Source organism: Lathyrus oleraceus, chromosome 2 (assembly GCF_024323335.1).
Source record: "Lathyrus oleraceus cultivar Zhongwan6 chromosome 2, CAAS_Psat_ZW6_1.0, whole genome shotgun sequence".
Taxonomy (NCBI): Eukaryota; Viridiplantae; Streptophyta; class Magnoliopsida; order Fabales; family Fabaceae; genus Lathyrus; species Lathyrus oleraceus.
The window spans coordinates 107335212-107358163 of NC_066580.1; the positions used below are offsets into that span (position 1 = coordinate 107335212).

Sequence of the window (22952 nt, forward strand, 5' to 3'; positions counted from 1 at the left end):
GGCCACATACACTTGAGTGGGCTTTTTAGCTTGCAGCCCACACAAGTGGTTCTATAAATAGAACCCTTATGTAGAAGCATTTCTTTCACCCACTTCGAATCTTTCAATGCCTCAACTGCATTGACTGGTTCGACATCTGCATAGAAATCACAGTGTACCAACTCACCTTCTTTATTGACCACATCATCTGATATAATCACACATTCTTGAAACCTTTCAAGCACGTGTCTTGTTCTTTGAGGTCTACTTGGGCTTGCTTCACCTCTGACTTCTTGTTGAACTTCTCTTTCGACTTCACTAGTTGGTTCATTACAAAATGTTCTCACTAAATCCTACTTAACATTCTCAGTACAACCTCATTCCTTAAGCTCATCTATGATCACGTCTATGTTGATCACCACTTGCTTGTTTACTGGGTCGAACAACTTGTATCTTCCAGTCGAATGATATCCTATCAGGATCATCTGAATCGACTTGTCATCAAGTTTTCTTCTCAACTGATCTGGAACATGTCTATGTAATATATATCCAAACACCTTCATATGACTCAAGTTAGGCTTGACACCAGACCAACATTCTTCTTGTGTGATTCCTTCTAGCTTCTTCATCAGACATCTGCTTAGGATATATGTTGCAGTCGACAAAACTTCTGCCCATAATTCTTTGGGTATATGCTTGCCTTTCAACATGCTTCTATCCATATTCATGATGGTTCTATTCTTCCTTTCTCCGACTCCATTATATTATTGAGTGTAGGGTGGCACCACCTCATGCACGATCCCTTATTTCACACATAATGCGTCGAAATATGGCGACAAATATTCTCCACCACCATCAATTCTCCGAGTCTTGATCTTTCGATCGCTTTGTCTTTCAACCATAGATATAAACTTGGCCTCAATCACTTCACTATTATTCTTGATCAGGTAAGTCCGTAGTTTTTGACAAAAATCATTTATCCTCTAATCGACTCCACCTGGATAGGACCACATACATCTGAGTACATGACTTCAAGAATTTCCTTCGACCTGCTTCCTGCATCCTTACTGAAGTTGTTCTTGTGTTGCTTCGCCTGCACACATTCTTCACACACTTTGTTCTGAATGTCGATTTATGGTAATCCTGAAACCATATTTCTTCTCTTCAAATCTCTGATGTCTTTGAAATTGAGATGGCCAAGTCTATAATGGCATACCCTTTCATTTCTACTAGCTTCTGTTGTAAGGAATTTATGCTCCATCACATTAAGCCCAATCTTGAAGGTTCTATTCTTAGACATTGGAGCCTTCAAGATCAACCTTCCATTTGAGTCGAGAAATTTCATCATCTTGTCTTTGATCGACACCTTGTAGTTCTATTCGACTAACTGCCCTATGCTAAGCAAATTTCTCTTCATGTCTGGTATGTACAACACATTTGTAATTAATGACATCTTGCCATCTTTCGTCATAATCAGAACATCACCAACATCTTCAGCTGCTAGAGTGTTATCATTTGCAAACTTCACCATGTTTTTCAATGAGGGCTTTATGTCGACAAACCAATATTTACTTCCAGGCATGTGTGATGAGAATCCTGAGTCCAAGTACCACTGGTCCTTGAATCTCTCTTCATCTCTCTGTCATACCCCGATTTTGGCCCAGAATTTTTTTCTCATAGATCATTCATTTTCTTTTCTCCTCATGACCATTTCATCTGGTCATGAATCTATCCACCGACTTGTTTCGTTTAGACTTGTCATCACCTGATATTCCATAAACCTTTGGGCCTCACCATTTGTCTTGAGATAGAGTGATTATTTTCCCTTGGTCAAGCAAGACATGGAACCCTTTATCATGTGATAAAATCAGTTATTGCTTTGGTGTAATAACCGGTCAAGCTGCATTGAAGAGCTTGCACCCAGAAACATGTGATGGATCAAGTTGTGTAAAAGGAGGTGTGGCAATGTGTTTTACACATCTTTGAGTTTATTTGCTTTGGGTAAGAATGGAGTAAGAGGCTTCATGATTGCATTTGGGAGATGATCAACTTAATGAAAAGGAACCTAATGGAGTAAAATCATTTACGACAGATCACTTTTGTGATATAGTCAGTAAAGCTCTCAATTTACTTTATTTCAATGTTTATATTGACTCAATAGCAGCTGCTAAGGATCTCGATCCTAGTTCTATAGTGCAAACGCGGCGTCTGGTGCCGGTGGTGATACCTCTGGTTCGAGTTCCAATTATGTTGGCCTGATAACTGGCGTGAGTGTTGGGGTAGTGAGTGCAGTGGTCTTGGCCGGATACTGTGTAGAAAAAGAGGAGGTGCATAAAGACAATAAATTGAAAGCTGCAATCCAGGCGTTTGCTTTACTTGAAAGACAAATTCACAGGAAGTAAGAAACAAACATTTTATTGAACAAACTACATATTGCAATAGGAGGCAACGATACATGTTTTCTTGATATTCTTGAGACACGTATTCTTGTACATCAAATACCTTTACAACATCTACAACACCAAACACTGATACACTACATATCTTCTTTCAAATAAATGGACAAAACACACTGATAAACTACATCTTTATTTGGGGGACATCAAATGCTGCTTAAAGCTTCTCTAGTGTTAGCAAAACACATGAATTGCTTTTAATGGAGGAGACCTTCACCTCACTGCAAAAAGAAAAGATTAATCATGAAATTATACATTGTCAAAGATAATCACAGACCACATCTACCAGGCGAGGCCATAGCATTTGCGGGGTTAATTCCAAATAAAGGTAATTCAGACTTGTAACCGCAAAGGCAAGTAAGATTGCAACGGTGGACAACATGCAGCATTTCGTATCTGGGCTTGGTGGGTTTTCACCGGTAACGGCGTCATGACATAATTTTAGCTCACTTGTTTCTATGTTACATAGTAAAACAGCTAGACTTCCACCCAACATGGCAAAGATCAGAGGCTGCAAATTAGTTCAAACGTTGTGCCTTTTTGAATAAGTTAAGACAAACAAGTCATTCAGAACCAAACCATAATGAAAACCCTGATGTTTCTGAATTGGTTAACCATCTAGCTCATCAGTTATTGTCAAACAATGGATTGATTTGTATACCGTTATGACAGGATGATCTGCTAATCACGACGTAGAACCTCCTCCAAATATTGCTCTCTGTATCTCAAGTCGCACCAATTCTACGGTAATTGGACAGCAGTGTAACAACACACCTGGTTTTAGTCTTGGCACCGAATTGTCTTTAACTTCTTTCAAACACCTGAAATCAGTAAAGGGACTCAAGTTTTAAACTCATAAAAGCATGCTTGCAATGTACGCCAAAAGCTATTGAAACTTGGTCCAACCATAAGTTTTTTCAAACCATACCACCGGACCAGAGAAGCAATAGAAATGTAACAAGTGAGTTTCCAAAAAAGCATAATCATCAAGAATGTATAGTTGGTCAGTTGAATTTTGCAAACCTGGCTGTTCAACCTCAGGTAAAAGAAGGGAAAACTTTAGCACAAAATGTGAAATCCATTGATCCTAGTGTGAAGCCGCCCATAGTTCCTAAAGAGATGATATCTCAAGCAACTTTGGCATCGAAAATTGAGGTTCAACATCAAACTTCACAGCCATCATTTGATAGTCTCAAGGCTTTTACAGGCTCCATCATAGAGCATGGCGAGAATTTAGAAAAAAGCTTCAAGAGAACAAAGTTCAACTTCATAGGTTTCCGGTTCTTAACCTTTAAAACAAGTCTCCAGATTCAAAATGCAGACAAAATAAATATACCTTATAGTTCAGCTTCAGCTAGTCATTTCGGGACGGAACGGTCTGGAATCGCTCCATCTGTTGAGAAGACTCCATCTTCTAAAGATGTAGAGAATGACCATGGTTCACCTACGATACGAAGATAGCATGGACAATCTGAAAATGATAAATATCTTTTAGATAATCCAAGCTTAATTCACATGGAAAGGGACTCGACTTCCATACAAACCAATTCGTTTTGATATGCCTTGAGCTTAACCTGAACTGACCGGCGAGCGAACCTTGCAGTAGCGCCAACCTACATGTTTCGTCTCCAAGCAAGCAAAATAAAATTCGCATCAGTCCAATAATGATAATCATAAAACCATGCAAACAGAAGTAGGACAGTAAATATCAGTACCGCAATCTCGGTCCATGGCTATTTCAACTACTTCTATTTTGAGTTTTCCGACAGTGTTTCCATTTTGCATTTCCACTTCATTTTGGACATTTCTTCTAATAGATTCTTTGAAGGATATCTCAATTCTTTGTAACATCATATGCAAGAGGGACTCCTTGATTCCATGTACATCCAATGATGCCAATGGAGCATCAGAACCCTCTCCAGAATCAATCAGTTTCCAACAGCCATCATGAAATTCCACAAAAATCCTGCCACAAACTGGATCGCTTTGAGAAGCAGAAGTAATGAATCTCCAATATCGGTTTCATATTCGATCCAAACCAAGAGGTTCCAACAGTTCTGATGATGAAAATGTCAAAAGTCTTGGACCTGTCACATTATTGCTCAAGGGTCAGGACCTTCCTGTCAAGAGTGATGATGATAAAGAAGTGCAATCCAGTAAGACTTCAGGATGACAAACCTGTCCAGCCAATTGCTTTATCAGATAAAATTCTGAAAGGATCAAAAAGCTTATCATTTGTATTCCTTGGGATTCCTACAGCAGATTGAAATCAAACATCGCGACAACGCCAATTCCGCAGCATTTTACCTCCGAACGAATCGCACCAAAGCCATGTGAAATCCATGCTCACAAGCTCAATGTTTTCTCCTGCAAGCATCAAACCACACGGTTACATTTCGATAATTCGAGGAAAATGTATATTCTATTCAAGTGAAATAGACTGCAGTAAATAAGCTTCTTACCGACAGTAAAATTTTCTTGGAGATGAAGAGAATTGAGGGAGGGACCACAAGTTGGAATGAAGACAAAAATCCCCAAGCATCCTCCGTACGAACAGGTTCCACTACAGAACAGGAAACACAGCAGGAAAGGGATTAGTCGCATATAAAAGGAAAATTACTATTCATAAAAACCCTAGAGAATGGAGCGGCCATTGTTGATAAAAAGCAAGAAACAAAAGAAACCCTATTTTTGATCAGAGAAGAAGAGGCGAACCCTCACAAAGCCCAATTCGCGAACCATCTAGAAGAGGGAGAAAGGAGAACGAAGCACGAAGAAAACAAAAGAGTCAGACGAGGTGTTACCTTCTCAAATCACCGTTTCAATTTAGCGATAACAGGTAAGCTTTCTTAGCGAATCGTGCGTGTTGGTTCTCGTTTGCTAGTGACTGGGAACGATCCATTCTTGACCTTGGGTCGAATGAGGAATAGTTATCGTTATGCTGGTTGTGTCTCTTTACTGATTGAGAAGTTTCCCTCTTTTACTTATTTTCCGTTCAGTTCCAGGATGAAAGAACTGTTTTCTCTATGAAAAGTGTGGATTTTGGAAGTAGGAGACGATTACTTTTCGTTTTTTTGCTTCTGTTCCTTTGGGTTTGACCCTTTATTTTGATTGTTTTAAGGGGCATCATTGGTTAAGGGATTGATTATTGTGCCCCCTTTAAGTCTACCCGTTGGTTTTCTTTTGCATTAACTTTTTATTAATTACTGACAATAATTATTAGTGTTGGGAATCTTCGTAGTTCGTACCGAACAGCCAGGCGGCTAGGGTTTGTCTGTTAGTCTTCTTTACTTATTTTTGTGTTTGGACCAGTCATGGTGAAACAGATCTTCACTGACCCGGGGCCCGACAGTCCAAGAGTTCCACATGTGGGCCTTATTCAATCCATTTTTCACGGCCCATGTTACAGCCTTTTTGATATTGATTTTTCTCGTGAGTGGACCACTTGTCCCCTTTTATACTTTATTTATTCCAAGCCTAGTAGCAGGCAGCTCATGGCCGGATGGAATAGGAGATACTTCACCTCCCTCTTTTTCCTGGGTTCGACACCTGAGTGTTGCGTATTTGTTTTTGCAACATTTTATTTTCTTTTTAATTTATGTTTTAACCCAATTTCTCTCAAACTCATTTTTTTAATATTTACCCCTTTTATTTATTTTAATTAACAAAACATCGATTTTAATTTATGGATTCAACTACTCTCATGTTGTTTATCCATGATTATTTTAGCGAGATAACAATAGAATTTTGTCGCGTTATGATTAATCACATATGACATTTCAATCATTGTCAATATGTGCAAACCGGTTCAACTACTCTCATGTTGTTTATCCATGATTATTTTAGCGAGATAACAATAGAATTTTGTCGCGTTATGATTAATCACATATGACATTTCAATCATTGTCAATATGTGCAAACCGGCTTTGAGCACATTATTTAGGTTTTGTGTGTCCCTCAATTTCCATCCGTGCAAATCTCGATTTTACTTTTTTTGATTTAATTTTTAAGTGTGTTGTAAATATAACTTGTTGTGTTATTTATTTTCTTCACATGGCTTACTCTTGGGCCTTCTTACAATTAGACAGTTCCCTTGCACCTACACTCATTCATTCTTTATTTATTGATTGGTCCGATTTAATTATTCCATTACTTTGAATCCCCATTCGATAAAATGTACCCCCACTCCCCTGATGTGTAATAATTTTACTACTTTTTATTTCTTTATTTGCTTGACTGTTTAGTTAGCTACTAACACAAGAATAAAACCAATCATTTCCAAAAGCCCAAAAATAAGACTCGATCCAACATCGAGTATTTTCTCAACAAACAATTCAATCCATTTCTTCCTCCCATTCTATTCCATTTCTTTCAAACCTTCATCAAATGCTTGATCCAACGTCAAGCCATTTTTCATAACAAAAACTCAAAAAAATACTTAATCCCTATTTAAACACTTTTTTCAATAAAGATGAAAGTGGAACATGGTGGATACCGTGCACTCCTGAGATTAAGATTCGAGGTGGATACCTCGCCTATCTTAGTTCTCGCCATCATCCAAATTTATCTATTTTGTTTCTCTCAAACCTTCATTCAAATCTTTCTCTTAAACGTCCATCAAATGCTTGATCCAATGTCAAGCCATTTTCATAATAAAACTCAAAAATACTTAATTCCTATTTAAACACTTTTTTTCAATAAGGATGGAAATGGAACATGGTGGATATCGTGCACTCCTGAGATTAAGATTCGAGGTGGATGCCTCGCCTATCTTAGCTCTCGCCATCGTCCAAAATTGTCAATGCGGTTTCTTCAAACCCTTTCTCAATCAAACCTCAAAAACACTTAATTCTTATTAAACATTTCTGCAAATAAGATGGAAATGGAACATGGTGGATACCACGCACTCCTGGGACTAGGATTCGAGATGGATATCTCGCTCATCCAAGTTCTCGCCATAACTCAAAACATATCAAACCAATCAATTTCTTTCCTCGCCGCCGTGCGATTGACTCTTAAACCTTTTCTCGCCGTCGTGCGATTGACTTTTAAACCTTTTCTCAAACGAAAGGTACTTTATTTCAAAACAATGCAAGGAAATGTTTCTCCACCTGTTTTGGGTAGTCCAACAATGTTTTCGTCGATTTGGCACAAAGTAGCTTTCGCTAAAATCGACCAACAAACAAACATTTTTCTACCCAAAACTATGTAAGCCTTGATTTCTCTGTTGAGATACGTAGGAGAAGGATTTGTAAATCTTGTCAGGCCCACTAATAAAAAACTTAGGTTTAGTCGTTCGTCAAAAAATCCAAAAACATTCTCCTCTCTTCTATTCTTTCTTTCCCACCTAATAACTTAAAGCCTAACATTTCAAACTAACATTAATGCGCACAACTAACCTAACGGTTCTCGTTGAGTACAACGGACGTGACAGGTGCTAATACCTTCCCCTTGCGTAAGCGACTCCCGAACCCTGATTTGGTTGCGACGACCATAATCATTGTCATTATTTATTGGGTTTTATCGATATTTCCCCTTTCCTTTTTAGGAATAAATAAAGTTCGGTGGCGACTCTGTTCAGTCCATATTGCGAGCGCGCGATTGCGTTTTGTTTCTCTCAAACCTTCATTCAAATCTTTCTCTTAAACGTCCATCAAATGCTTGATCCAATGTCAAGCCATTTTCATAATAAAACTCAAAAATACTTAATTCCTATTTAAACACTTTTTTTCAATAAGGATGGAAATGGAACATGGTGGATACCGTGCACTCCTGAGATTAAGATTCGAGGTGGATGCCTCGCCTATCTTAGCTCTCGCCATCGTCCAAAATTGTCAATGCGGTTTCTTCAAACCCTTTCTCAATCAAACCTCAAAAACACTTAATTCTTATTAAACATTTCTGCAAATAAGATGGAAATGGAACATGGTGGATACCACGCACTCCTGGGACTAGGATTCGAGATGGATATCTCGCTCATCCAAGTTCTCGCCATAACTCAAAACATATCAAACCAATCAATTTCTTTCCTCGCCGCCGTGCGATTGACTCTTAAACCTTTTCTCGCCGTCGTGCGATTGACTTTTAAACCTTTTCTCAAACGAAAGGTACTTTATTTCAAAACAATGCAAGGAAATGTTTCTCCACCTGTTTTGGGTAGTCCAACAATGTTTTCGTCGATTTGGCACAAAGTAGCTTTCGCTAAAATCGACCAACAAACAAACATTTTTCTACCCAAAACTATGTAAGCCTTGATTTCTCTGTTGAGATACGTAGGAGAAGGATTTGTAAATCTTGTCAGGCCCACTAATAAAAAACTTAGGTTTAGTCGTTCGTCAAAAAATCCAAAAACATTCTCCTCTCTTCTATTCTTTCTTTCCCACCTAATAACTTAAAGCCTAACATTTCAAACTAACATTAATGCGCACAACTAACCTAACGGTTCTCGTTGAGTACAACGGACGTGACAGGTGCTAATACCTTCCCCTTGCGTAAGCGACTCCCGAACCCTGATTTGGTTGCGACGACCATAATCATTGTCATTATTTATTGGGTTTTATCGATATTCCCCTTTCCTTTTTAGGAATAAATAAAGTTCGGTGGCGACTCTGTTCAGTCCATATTGCGAGCGCGCGATTGCGTTTTGTTTCTCTCAAACCTTCATTCAAATCTTTCTCTTAAACGTCCATCAAATGCTTGATCCAATGTCAAGCCATTTTCATAATAAAACTCAAAAATACTTAATTCCTATTTAAACACTTTTTTTCAATAAGGATGGAAATGGAACATGGTGGATACCGTGCACTCCTGAGATTAAGATTCGAGGTGGATGCCTCGCCTATCTTAGCTCTCGCCATCGTCCAAAATTGTCAATGCGGTTTCTTCAAACCCTTTCTCAATCAAACCTCAAAAACACTTAATTCTTATTAAACATTTCTGCAAATAAGATGGAAATGGAACATGGTGGATACCACGCACTCCTGGGACTAGGATTCGAGATGGATATCTCGCTCATCCAAGTTCTCGCCATAACTCAAAACATATCAAACCAATCAATTTCTTTCCTCGCCGCCGTGCGATTGACTCTTAAACCTTTTCTCGCCGTCGTGCGATTGACTTTTAAACCTTTTCTCAAACGAAAGGTACTTTATTTCAAAACAATGCAAGGAAATGTTTCTCCACCTGTTTTGGGTAGTCCAACAATGTTTTCGTCGATTTGGCACAAAGTAGCTTTCGCTAAAATCGACCAACAAACAAACATTTTTCTACCCAAAACTATGTAAGCCTTGATTTCTCTGTTGAGATACGTAGGAGAAGGATTTGTAAATCTTGTCAGGCCCACTAATAAAAAACTTAGGTTTAGTCGTTCGTCAAAAAATCCAAAAACATTCTCCTCTCTTCTATTCTTTCTTTCCCACCTAATAACTTAAAGCCTAACATTTCAAACTAACATTAATGCGCACAACTAACCTAACGGTTCTCGTTGAGTACAACGGACGTGACAGGTGCTAATACCTTCCCCTTGCGTAAGCGACTCCCGAACCCTGATTTGGTTGCGACGACCATAATCATTGTCATTATTTATTGGGTTTTATCGATATTTCCCCTTTCCTTTTTAGGAATAAATAAAGTTCGGTGGCGACTCTGTTCAGTCCATATTGCGAGCGCGCGATTGCGTTTTGTTTCTCTCAAACCTTCATTCAAATCTTTCTCTTAAACGTCCATCAAATGCTTGATCCAATGTCAAGCCATTTTCATAATAAAACTCAAAAATACTTAATTCCTATTTAAACACTTTTTTTCAATAAGGATGGAAATGGAACATGGTGGATACCGTGCACTCCTGAGATTAAGATTCGAGGTGGATGCCTCGCCTATCTTAGCTCTCGCCATCGTCCAAAATTGTCAATGCGGTTTCTTCAAACCCTTTCTCAATCAAACCTCAAAAACACTTAATTCTTATTAAACATTTCTGCAAATAAGATGGAAATGGAACATGGTGGATACCACGCACTCCTGGGACTAGGATTCGAGATGGATATCTCGCTCATCCAAGTTCTCGCCATAACTCAAAACATATCAAACCAATCAATTTCTTTCCTCGCCGCCGTGCGATTGACTCTTAAACCTTTTCTCGCCGTCGTGCGATTGACTTTTAAACCTTTTCTCAAACGAAAGGTACTTTATTTCAAAACAATGCAAGGAAATGTTTCTCCACCTGTTTTGGGTAGTCCAACAATGTTTTCGTCGATTTGGCACAAAGTAGCTTTCGCTAAAATCGACCAACAAACAAACATTTTTCTACCCAAAACTATGTAAGCCTTGATTTCTCTGTTGAGATACGTAGGAGAAGGATTTGTAAATCTTGTCAGGCCCACTAATAAAAAACTTAGGTTTAGTCGTTCGTCAAAAAATCCAAAAACATTCTCCTCTCTTCTATTCTTTCTTTCCCACCTAATAACTTAAAGCCTAACATTTCAAACTAACATTAATGCGCACAACTAACCTAACGGTTCTCGTTGAGTACAACGGACGTGACAGGTGCTAATACCTTCCCCTTGCGTAAGCGACTCCCGAACCCTGATTTGGTTGCGACGACCATAATCATTGTCATTATTTATTGGGTTTTATCGATATTTCCCCTTTCCTTTTTAGGAATAAATAAAGTTCGGTGGCGACTCTGTTCAGTCCATATTGCGAGCGCGCGATTGCGTTTTGTTTCTCTCAAACCTTCATTCAAATCTTTCTCTTAAACGTCCATCAAATGCTTGATCCAATGTCAAGCCATTTTCATAATAAAACTCAAAAATACTTAATTCCTATTTAAACACTTTTTTTCAATAAGGATGGAAATGGAACATGGTGGATATCGTGCACTCCTGAGATTAAGATTCGAGGTGGATGCCTCGCCTATCTTAGCTCTCGCCATCGTCCAAAATTGTCAATGCGGTTTCTTCAAACCCTTTCTCAATCAAACCTCAAAAACACTTAATTCTTATTAAACATTTCTGCAAATAAGATGGAAATGGAACATGGTGGATACCACGCACTCCTGGGACTAGGATTCGAGATGGATATCTCGCTCATCCAAGTTCTCGCCATAACTCAAAACATATCAAACCAATCAATTTCTTTCCTCGCCGCCGTGCGATTGACTCTTAAACCTTTTCTCGCCGTCGTGCGATTGACTTTTAAACCTTTTCTCAAACGAAAGGTACTTTATTTCAAAACAATGCAAGGAAATGTTTCTCCACCTGTTTTGGATAGTCCAACAATGTTTTCGTCGATTTGGCACAAAGTAGCTTTCGCTAAAATCGACCAACAAACAAACATTTTTCTACCCAAAACTATGTAAGCCTTGATTTCTCTGTTGAGATACGTAGGAGAAGGATTTGTAAATCTTGTCAGGCCCACTAATAAAAAACTTAGGTTTAGTCGTTCGTCAAAAAATCCAAAAACATTCTCCTCTCTTCTATTCTTTCTTTCCCACCTAATAACTTAAAGCCTAACATTTCAAACTAACATTAATGCGCACAACTAACCTAACGGTTCTCGTTGAGTACAACGGACGTGACAGGTGCTAATACCTTCCCCTTGCGTAAGCGACTCCCGAACCCTGATTTGGTTGCGACGACCATAATCATTGTCATTATTTATTGGGTTTTATCGATATTTCCCCTTTCCTTTTTAGGAATAAATAAAGTTCGGTGGCGACTCTGTTCAGTCCATATTGCGAGCGCGCGATTGCGTTTTGTTTCTCTCAAACCTTCATTCAAATCTTTCTCTTAAACGTCCATCAAATGCTTGATCCAATGTCAAGCCATTTTCATAATAAAACTCAAAAATACTTAATTCCTATTTAAACACTTTTTTTCAATAAGGATGGAAATGGAACATGGTGGATACTGTGCACTCCTGAGATTAAGATTCGAGGTGGATGCCTCGCCTATCTTAGCTCTCGCCATCGTCCAAAATTGTCAATGCGGTTTCTTCAAACCCTTTCTCAATCAAACCTCAAAAACACTTAATTCTTATTAAACATTTCTGCAAATAAGATGGAAATGGAACATGGTGGATACCACGCACTCCTGGGACTAGGATTCGAGATGGATATCTCGCTCATCCAAGTTCTCGCCATAACTCAAAACATATCAAACCAATCAATTTCTTTCCTCGCCGCCGTGCGATTGACTCTTAAACCTTTTCTCGCCGTCGTGCGATTGACTTTTAAACCTTTTCTCAAACGAAAGGTACTTTATTTCAAAACAATGCAAGGAAATGTTTCTCCACCTGTTTTGGGTAGTCCAACAATGTTTTCGTCGATTTGGCACAAAGTAGCTTTCGCTAAAATCGACCAACAAACAAACATTTTTCTACCCAAAACTATGTAAGCCTTGATTTCTCTGTTGAGATACGTAGGAGAAGGATTTGTAAATCTTGTCAGGCCCACTAATAAAAAACTTAGGTTTAGTCGTTCGTCAAAAAATCCAAAAACATTCTCCTCTCTTCTATTCTTTCTTTCCCACCTAATAACTTAAAGCCTAACATTTCAAACTAACATTAATGCGCACAACTAACCTAACGGTTCTCGTTGAGTACAACGGACGTGACAGGTGCTAATACCTTCCCCTTGCGTAAGCGACTCCCGAACCCTGATTTGGTTGCGACGACCATAATCATTGTCATTATTTATTGGGTTTTATCGATATTTCCCCTTTCCTTTTTAGGAATAAATAAAGTTCGGTGGCGACTCTGTTCAGTCCATATTGCGAGCGCGCGATTGCGTTTTGTTTCTCTCAAACCTTCATTCAAATCTTTCTCTTAAACGTCCATCAAATGCTTGATCCAATGTCAAGCCATTTTCATAATAAAACTCAAAAATACTTAATTCCTATTTAAACACTTTTTTTCAATAAGGATGGAAATGGAACATGGTGGATACTGTGCACTCCTGAGATTAAGATTCGAGGTGGATGCCTCGCCTATCTTAGCTCTCGCCATCGTCCAAAATTGTCAATGCGGTTTCTTCAAACCCTTTCTCAATCAAACCTCAAAAACACTTAATTCTTATTAAACATTTCTGCAAATAAGATGGAAATGGAACATGGTGGATACCACGCACTCCTGGGACTAGGATTCGAGATGGATATCTCGCTCATCCAAGTTCTCGCCATAACTCAAAACATATCAAACCAATCAATTTCTTTCCTCGCCGCCGTGCGATTGACTCTTAAACCTTTTCTCGCCGTCGTGCGATTGACTTTTAAACCTTTTCTCAAACGAAAGGTACTTTATTTCAAAACAATGCAAGGAAATGTTTCTCCACCTGTTTTGGGTAGTCCAACAATGTTTTCGTCGATTTGGCACAAAGTAGCTTTCGCTAAAATGGACCAACAAACAAACATTTTTCTACCCAAAACTATGTAAGCCTTGATTTCTCTGTTGAGATACGTAGGAGAAGGATTTGTAAATCTTGTCAGGCCCACTAATAAAAAACTTAGGTTTAGTCGTTCGTCAAAAAATCCAAAAACATTCTCCTCTCTTCTATTCTTTCTTTCCCACCTAATAACTTAAAGCCTAACATTTCAAACTAACATTAATGCGCACAACTAACCTAACGGTTCTCGTTGAGTACAACGGACGTGACAGGTGCTAATACCTTCCCCTTGCGTAAGCGACTCCCGAACCCTGATTTGGTTGCGACGACCATAATCATTGTCATTATTTATTGGGTTTTATCGATATTTCCCCTTTCCTTTTTAGGAATAAATAAAGTTCGGTGGCGACTCTGTTCAGTCCATATTGCGAGCGCGCGATTGCGTTTTGTTTCTCTCAAACCTTCATTCAAATCTTTCTCTTAAACGTCCATCAAATGCTTGATCCAATGTCAAGCCATTTTCATAATAAAACTCAAAAATACTTAATTCCTATTTAAACACTTTTTTTCAATAAGGATGGAAATGGAACATGGTGGATACTGTGCACTCCTGAGATTAAGATTCGAGGTGGATGCCTCGCCTATCTTAGCTCTCGCCATCGTCCAAAATTGTCAATGCGGTTTCTTCAAACCCTTTCTCAATCAAACCTCAAAAACACTTAATTCTTATTAAACATTTCTGCAAATAAGATGGAAATGGAACATGGTGGATACCACGCACTCCTGGGACTAGGATTCGAGATGGATATCTCGCTCATCCAAGTTCTCGCCATAACTCAAAACATATCAAACCAATCAATTTCTTTCCTCGCCGCCGTGCGATTGACTCTTAAACCTTTTCTCGCCGTCGTGCGATTGACTTTTAAACCTTTTCTCAAACGAAAGGTACTTTATTTCAAAACAATGCAAGGAAATGTTTCTCCACCTGTTTTGGGTAGTCCAACAATGTTTTCGTCGATTTGGCACAAAGTAGCTTTCGCTAAAATCGACCAACAAACAAACATTTTTCTACCCAAAACTATGTAAGCCTTGATTTCTCTGTTGAGATACGTAGGAGAAGGATTTGTAAATCTTGTCAGGCCCACTAATAAAAAACTTAGGTTTAGTCGTTCGTCAAAAAATCCAAAAACATTCTCCTCTCTTCTATTCTTTCTTTCCCACCTAATAACTTAAAGCCTAACATTTCAAACTAACATTAATGCGCACAACTAACCTAACGGTTCTCGTTGAGTACAACGGACGTGACAGGTGCTAATACCTTCCCCTTGCGTAAGCGACTCCCGAACCCTGATTTGGTTGCGACGACCATAATCATTGTCATTATTTATTGGGTTTTATCGATATTTCCCCTTTCCTTTTTAGGAATAAATAAAGTTCGGTGGCGACTCTGTTCAGTCCATATTGCGAGCGCGCGATTGCGTTTTGTTTCTCTCAAACCTTCATTCAAATCTTTCTCTTAAACGTCCATCAAATGCTTGATCCAATGTCAAGCCATTTTCATAATAAAACTCAAAAATACTTAATTCCTATTTAAACACTTTTTTTCAATAAGGATGGAAATGGAACATGGTGGATACCGTGCACTCCTGAGATTAAGATTCGAGGTGGATGCCTCGCCTATCTTAGCTCTCGCCATCGTCCAAAATTGTCAATGCGGTTTCTTCAAACCCTTTCTCAATCAAACCTCAAAAACACTTAATTCTTATTAAACATTTCTGCAAATAAGATGGAAATGGAACATGGTGGATACCACGCACTCCTGGGACTAGGATTCGAGATGGATATCTCGCTCATCCAAGTTCTCGCCATAACTCAAAACATATCAAACCAATCAATTTCTTTCCTCGCCGCCGTGCGATTGACTCTTAAACCTTTTCTCGCCGTCGTGCGATTGACTTTTAAACCTTTTCTCAAACGAAAGGTACTTTATTTCAAAACAATGCAAGGAAATGTTTCTCCACCTGTTTTGGGTAGTCCAACAATGTTTTCGTCGATTTGGCACAAAGTAGCTTTCGCTAAAATCGACCAACAAACAAACATTTTTCTACCCAAAACTATGTAAGCCTTGATTTCTCTGTTGAGATACGTAGGAGAAGGATTTGTAAATCTTGTCAGGCCCACTAATAAAAAACTTAGGTTTAGTCGTTCGTCAAAAAATCCAAAAACATTCTCCTCTCTTCTATTCTTTCTTTCCCACCTAATAACTTAAAGCCTAACATTTCAAACTAACATTAATGCGCACAACTAACCTAACGGTTCTCGTTGAGTACAACGGACGTGACAGGTGCTAATACCTTCCCCTTGCGTAAGCGACTCCCGAACCCTGATTTGGTTGCGACGACCATAATCATTGTCATTATTTATTGGGTTTTATCGATATTTCCCCTTTCCTTTTTAGGAATAAATAAAGTTCGGTGGCGACTCTGTTCAGTCCATATTGCGAGCGCGCGATTGCGTTTTGTTTCTCTCAAACCTTCATTCAAATCTTTCTCTTAAACGTCCATCAAATGCTTGATCCAATGTCAAGCCATTTTCATAATAAAACTCAAAAATACTTAATTCCTATTTAAACACTTTTTTTCAATAAGGATGGAAATGGAACATGGTGGATACCGTGCACTCCTGAGATTAAGATTCGAGGTGGATGCCTCGCCTATCTTAGCTCTCGCCATCGTCCAAAATTGTCAATGCGGTTTCTTCAAACCCTTTCTCAATCAAACCTCAAAAGCACTTAATTCTTATTAAACATTTCTGCAAATAAGATGGAAATGGAACATGGTAGATACCACGCACTCCTGGGACTAGGATTCGAGATGGATATCTCGCTCATCCAAGTTCTCGCCATAACTCAAAACATATCAAACCAATCAATTTCTTTCCTCGCCGCCGTGCGATTGACTCTTAAACCTTTTCTCGCCGTCGTGCGATTGACTTTTAAACCTTTTCTCAAACGAAAGGTACTTTATTTCAAAACAATGCAAGGAAATGTTTCTCCACCTGTTTTGGGTAGTCCAACAATGTTTTCGTCGATTTGGCACAAAGTAGCTTTCGCTAAAATCGACCAACAAACAAACATTTTTCTACCCAAAACTATGTAAGCCTTGATTTCTCTGTTGAGATACGTAGGAGAAGGATTTGTAAATCTTGTCAGGCCCACTAATAAAAAACTTAGGTTTAGTCGTTCGTCAAAAAATCCAAAAACATTCTCCTCTCTTCTATTCTTTCTTTCCCACCTAATAACTTAAAGCCTAACATTTCAAACTAACATTAATGCGCACAACTAACCTAACGGTTCTCGTTGAGTACAACGGACGTGACAGGTGCTAATACCTTCCCCTTGCGTAAGCGACTCCCGAACCCTGATTTGGTTGCGACGACCATAATCATTGTCATTATTTATTGGGTTTTATCGATATTTCCCCTTTCCTTTTTAGGAATAAATAAAGTTCGGTGGCGACTCTGTTCAGTCCATATTGCGAGCGCGCGATTGCGTTTTGTTTCTCTCAAACCTTCATTCAAATCTTTCTCTTAAACGTCCATCAAATGCTTGATCCAATGTCAAGCCATTTTCATAATAAAACTCAAAAATACTTAATTCCTATTTAAACACTTTTTTTCAATAAGGATGGAAATGGAACATGGTGGATACCGTGCACTCCTGAGATTAAGATTCGAGGTGGATGCCTCGCCTATCTTAGCTCTCGCCATCGTCCAAAATTGTCAATGCGGTTTCTTCAAACCCTTTCTCAATCAAACCTCAAAAACACTTAATTCTTATTAAACATTTCTGCAAATAAGATGGAAATGGAACATGGTGGATACCACGCACTCCTGGGACTAGGATTCGAGATGGATATCTCGCTCATCCAAGTTCTCGCCATAACTCAAAACATATCAAACCAATCAATTTCTTTCCTCGCCGCCGTGCGATTGACTCTTAAACCTTTTCTCGCCGTCGTGCGATTGACTTTTAAACCTTTTCTCAAACGAAAGGTACTTTATTTCAAAACAATGCAAGGAAATGTTTCTCCACCTGTTTTGGGTAGTCCAACAATGTTTTCGTCGATTTGGCACAAAGTAGCTTTCGCTAAAATCGACCAACAAACAAACATTTTTCTACCCAAAACTATGTAAGCCTTGATTTCTCTGTTGAGATACGTAGGAGAAGGATTTGTAAATCTTGTCAGGCCCACTAATAAAAAACTTAGGTTTAGTCGTTCGTCAAAAAATCCAAAAACATTCTCCTCTCTTCTTTCTTTCTTTCCCACCTAATAACTTAAAGCCTAACATTTCAAACTAACATTAATGCGCACAACTAACCTAACGGTTCTCGTTGAGTACAACGGACGTGACAGGTGCTAATACCTTCCCCTTGCGTAAGCGACTCCCGAACCCTGATTTGGTTGCGACGACCATAATCATTGTCATTATTTATTGGGTTTTATCGATATTTCCCCTTTCCTTTTTAGGAATAAATAAAGTTCGGTGGCGACTCTGTTCAGTCCATATTGCGAGCGCGCGATTGCGTTTTGTTTCTCTCAAACCTTCATTCAAATCTTTCTCTTAAACGTCCATCAAATGCTTGATCCAATGTCAAGCCATTTTCATAATAAAACTCAAAAATACTTAATTCCTATTTAAACACTTTTTTTCAATAAGGATGGAAATGGAACATGGTGGATACCGTGCACTCCTGAGATTAAGATTCGAGGTGGATGCCTCGCCTATCTTAGCTCTCGCCATCGTCCAAAATTGTCAATGCGGTTTCTTCAAACCCTTTCTCAATCAAACCTCAAAAACACTTAATTCTTATTAAACATTTCTGCAAATAAGATGGAAATGGAACATGGTGGATACCACGCACTCCTGGGACTAGGATTCGAGATGGATATCTCGCTCATCCAAGTTCTCGCCATAACTCAAAACATATCAAACCAATCAATTTCTTTCCTCGCCGCCGTGCGATTGACTCTTAAACCTTTTCTCGCCGTCGTGCGATTGACTTTTAAACCTTTTCTCAAACGAAAGGTACTTTATTTCAAAACAATGCAAGGAAATGTTTCTCCACCTGTTTTGGGTAGTCCAACAATGTTTTCGTCGATTTGGCACAAAGTAGCTTTCGCTAAAATCGACCAACAAACAAACATTTTTCTACCCAAAACTATGTAAGCCTTGATTTCTCTGTTGAGATACGTAGGAGAAGGATTTGTAAATCTTGTCAGGCCCACTAATAAAAAACTTAGGTTTAGTCGTTCGTCAAAAAATCCAAAAACATTCTCCTCTCTTCTATTCTTTCTTTCCCACCTAATAACTTAAAGCCTAACATTTCAAACTAACATTTATGCGCACAACTAACCTAACGGTTCTCGTTGAGTACAACGGACGTGACAGGTGCTAATACCTTCCCCTTGCGTAAGCGACTCCCGAACCCTGATTTGGTTGCGACGACCATAATCATTGTCATTATTTATTGGGTTTTATCGATATTTCCCCTTTCCTTTTTAGGAATAAATAAAGTTCGGTGGCGACTCTGTTCAGTCCATATTGCGAGCGCGCGATTGCGTTTTGTTTCTCTCAAACCTTCATTCAAATCTTTCTCTTAAACGTCCATCAAATGCTTGATCCAATGTCAAGCCATTTTCATAATAAAACTCAAAAATACTTAATTCCTATTTAAACACTTTTTTTCAATAAGGATGGAAATGGAACATGGTGGATATCGTGCACTCCTGAGATTAAGATTCGAGGTGGATGCCTCGCCTATCTTAGCTCTCGCCATCGTCCAAAATTGTCAATGCGGTTTCTTCAAACCCTTTCTCAATCAAACCTCAAAAACACTTAATTCTTATTAAACATTTCTGCAAATAAGATGGAAATGGAACATGGTGGATACCACGCACTCCTGGGACTAGGATTCGAGATGGATATCTCGCTCATCCAAGTTCTCGCCATAACTCAAAACATATCAAACCAATCAATTTCTTTCCTCGCCGCCGTGCGATTGACTCTTAAACCTTTTCTCGCCGTCGTGCGATTGACTTTTAAACCTTTTCTCAAACGAAAGGTACTTTATTTCAAAACAATGCAAGGAAATGTTTCTCCACCTGTTTTGGGTAGTCCAACAATGTTTTCGTCGATTTGGCACAAAGTAGCTTTCGCTAAAATCGACCAACAAACAAACATTTTTCTACCCAAAACTATGTAAGCCTTGATTTCTCTGTTGAGATACGTAGGAGAAGGATTTGTAAATCTTGTCAGGCCCACTAATAAAAAACTTAGGTTTAGTCGTTCGTCAAAAAATCCAAAAACATTCTCCTCTCTTCTATTCTTTCTTTCCCACCTAATAACTTAAAGCCTAACATTTCAAACTAACATTAATGCGCACAACTAACCTAACGGTTCTCGTTGAGTACAACGGACGTGACAGGTGCTAATACCTTCCCCTTGCGTAAGCGACTCCCGAACCCTGATTTGGTTGCGACGACCATAATCATTGTCATTATTTATTGGGTTTTATCGATATTTCCCCTTTCCTTTTTAGGAATAAATAAAGTTCGGTGGCGACTCTGTTCAGTCCATATTGCGAGCGCGCGATTGCGTTTTGTTTCTCTCAAACCTTCATTCAAATCTTTCTCTTAAACGTCCATCAAATGCTTGATCCAATGTCAAACCATTTTCATAATAAAACTCAAAAATACTTAATTCCTATTTAAACACTTTTTTTCAATAAGGATGGAAATGGAACATGGTGGATACCGTGCACTCCTGAGATTAAGATTCGAGGTGGATGCCTCGCCTATCTTAGCTCTCGCCATCGTCCAAAATTGTCAATGCGGTTTCTTCAAACCCTTTCTCAATCAAACCTCAAAAACACTTAATTCTTATTAAACATTTCTGCAAATAAGATGGAAATGGAACATGGTGGATACCACGCACTCCTGGGACTAGGATTCGAGATGGATATCTCGCTCATCCAAGTTCTCGCCATAACTCAAAACATATCAAACCAATCAATTTCTTTCCTCGCCGCCGTGCGATTGACTCTTAAACCTTTTCTCGCCGTCGTGCGATTGACTTTTAAACCTTTTCTCAAACGAAAGGTACTTTATTTCAAAACAATGCAAGGAAATGTTTCTCCACCTGTTTTGGGTAGTCCAACAATGTTTTCGTCGATTTGGCACAAAGTAGCTTTCGCTAAAATCGACCAACAAACAAACATTTTTCTACCCAAAACTATGTAAGCCTTGATTTCTCTGTTGAGATACGTAGGAGAAGGATTTGTAAATCTTGTCAGACCCACTAATAAAAAACTTAGGTTTAGTCGTTCGTCAAAAAATCCAAAAACATTCTCCTCTCTTCTATTCTTTCTTTCCCACCTAATAACTTAAAGCCTAACATTTCAAACTAACATTAATGCGCACAACTAACCTAACGGTTCTCGTTGAGTACAACGGACGTGACAGGTGCTAATACCTTCCCCTTGCGTAAGCGACTCCCGAACCCTGATTTGGTTGCGACGACCATAATCATTGTCATTATTTATTGGGTTTTATCGATATTTCCCCTTTCCTTTTTAGGAATAAATAAAGTTCGGTGGCGACTCTGTTCAGTCCATATTGCGAGCGCGCGATTGCGTTTTGTTTCTCTCAAACCTTCATTCAAATCTTTCTCTTAAACGTCCATCAAATGCTTGATCCAATGTCAAGCCATTTTCATAATAAAACTCAAAAATACTTAATTCCTATTTAAACACTTTTTTTCAATAAGGATGGAAATGGAACATGGTGGATACCGTGCACTCCTGAGATTAAGATTCGAGGTGGATGCCTCGCCTATCTTAGCTCTCGCCATCGTCCAAAATTGTCAATGCGGTTTCTTCAAACCCTTTCTCAATCAAACCTCAAAAACACTTAATTCTTATTAAACATTTCTGCAAATAAGATGGAAATGGAACATGGTAGATACCACGCACTCCTGGGACTAGGATTCGAGATGGATATCTCGCTCATCCAAGTTCTCGCCATAACTCAAAACATATCAAACCAATCAATTTCTTTCCTCGCCGCCGTGCGATTGACTCTTAAACCTTTTCTCGCCGTCGTGCGATTGACTTTTAAACCTTTTCTCAAACGAAAGGTACTTTATTTCAAAACAATGCAAGGAAATGTTTCTCCACCTGTTTTGGGTAGTCCAACAATGTTTTCGTCGATTTGGCACAAAGTAGCTTTCGCTAAAATCGACCAACAAACAAACATTTTTCTACCCAAAACTATGTAAGCCTTGATTTCTCTGTTGAGATACGTAGGAGAAGGATTTGTAAATCTTGTCAGGCCCACTAATAAAAAACTTAGGTTTAGTCGTTCGTCAAAAAATCCAAAAACATTCTCCTCTCTTCTATTCTTTCTTTCCCACCTAATAACTTAAAGCCTAACATTTCAAACTAACATTAATGCGCACAACTAACCTAACGGTTCTCGTTGAGTACAACGGACGTGACAGGTGCTAATACCTTCCCCTTGCGTAAGCGACTCCCGAACCCTGATTTGGTTGCGACGACCATAATCATTGTCACTATTTATTGGGTTTTATCGATATTTCCCCTTTCCTTTTTAGGAATAAATAAAGTTCGGTGGCGACTCTGTTCAGTCCATATTGCGAGCGCGCGATTGCGTTTTGTTTCTCTCAAACCTTCATTCAAATCTTTCTCTTAAACGTCCATCAAATGCTTGATCCAATGTCAAGCCATTTTCATAATAAAACTCAAAAATACTTAATTCCTATTTAAACACTTTTTTTCAATAAGGATGGAAATGGAACATGGTGGATACCGTGCACTCCTGAGATTAAGATTCGAGGTGGATGCCTCGCCTATCTTAGCTCTCGCCATCGTCCAAAATTGTCAATGCGGTTTCTTCAAACCCTTTCTCAATCAAACCTCAAAAGCACTTAATTCTTATTAAACATTTCTGCAAATAAGATGGAAATGGAACATGGTAGATACCACGCACTCCTGGGACTAGGATTCGAGATGGATATCTCGCTCATCCAAGTTCTCGCCATAACTCAAAACATATCAAACC

At 38.8% G+C, this 22952-nt stretch overlaps 2 long non-coding RNA genes across 4 annotated transcripts in view; both read right to left on the reverse strand.

The window, feature by feature from the left end:
- Nucleotides 1-2378: 2378 nt before the first annotated feature.
- Nucleotides 2379-22952, reverse strand: part of LOC127118312 (uncharacterized) — a 62172-nt gene continuing 41598 nt past the window's right edge. For both annotated transcript variants that reach the window (XR_007802177.1, XR_007802176.1), the window contains 2 exons: nt 3097-3256; nt 2379-2946 (listed from right to left, as the gene is read on the reverse strand). This is a non-coding gene — a long non-coding RNA (uncharacterized LOC127118312). The remainder of the gene's footprint in view (nt 2947-3096; nt 3257-22952) is intronic.
- LOC127118311 (uncharacterized) lies at nt 3594-5578 on the reverse strand. Of its 2 annotated transcripts, XR_007802175.1 has the most exons (4): nt 5240-5578; nt 4898-4998; nt 4151-4802; nt 3594-4048 (listed from the first exon to the last, which is right to left on the reverse strand). It is a non-coding gene; the product is annotated as an uncharacterized LOC127118311 (long non-coding RNA). The 2 variants fall into 2 exon arrangements; XR_007802174.1 differs by having other exon boundaries at nt 3594-4802.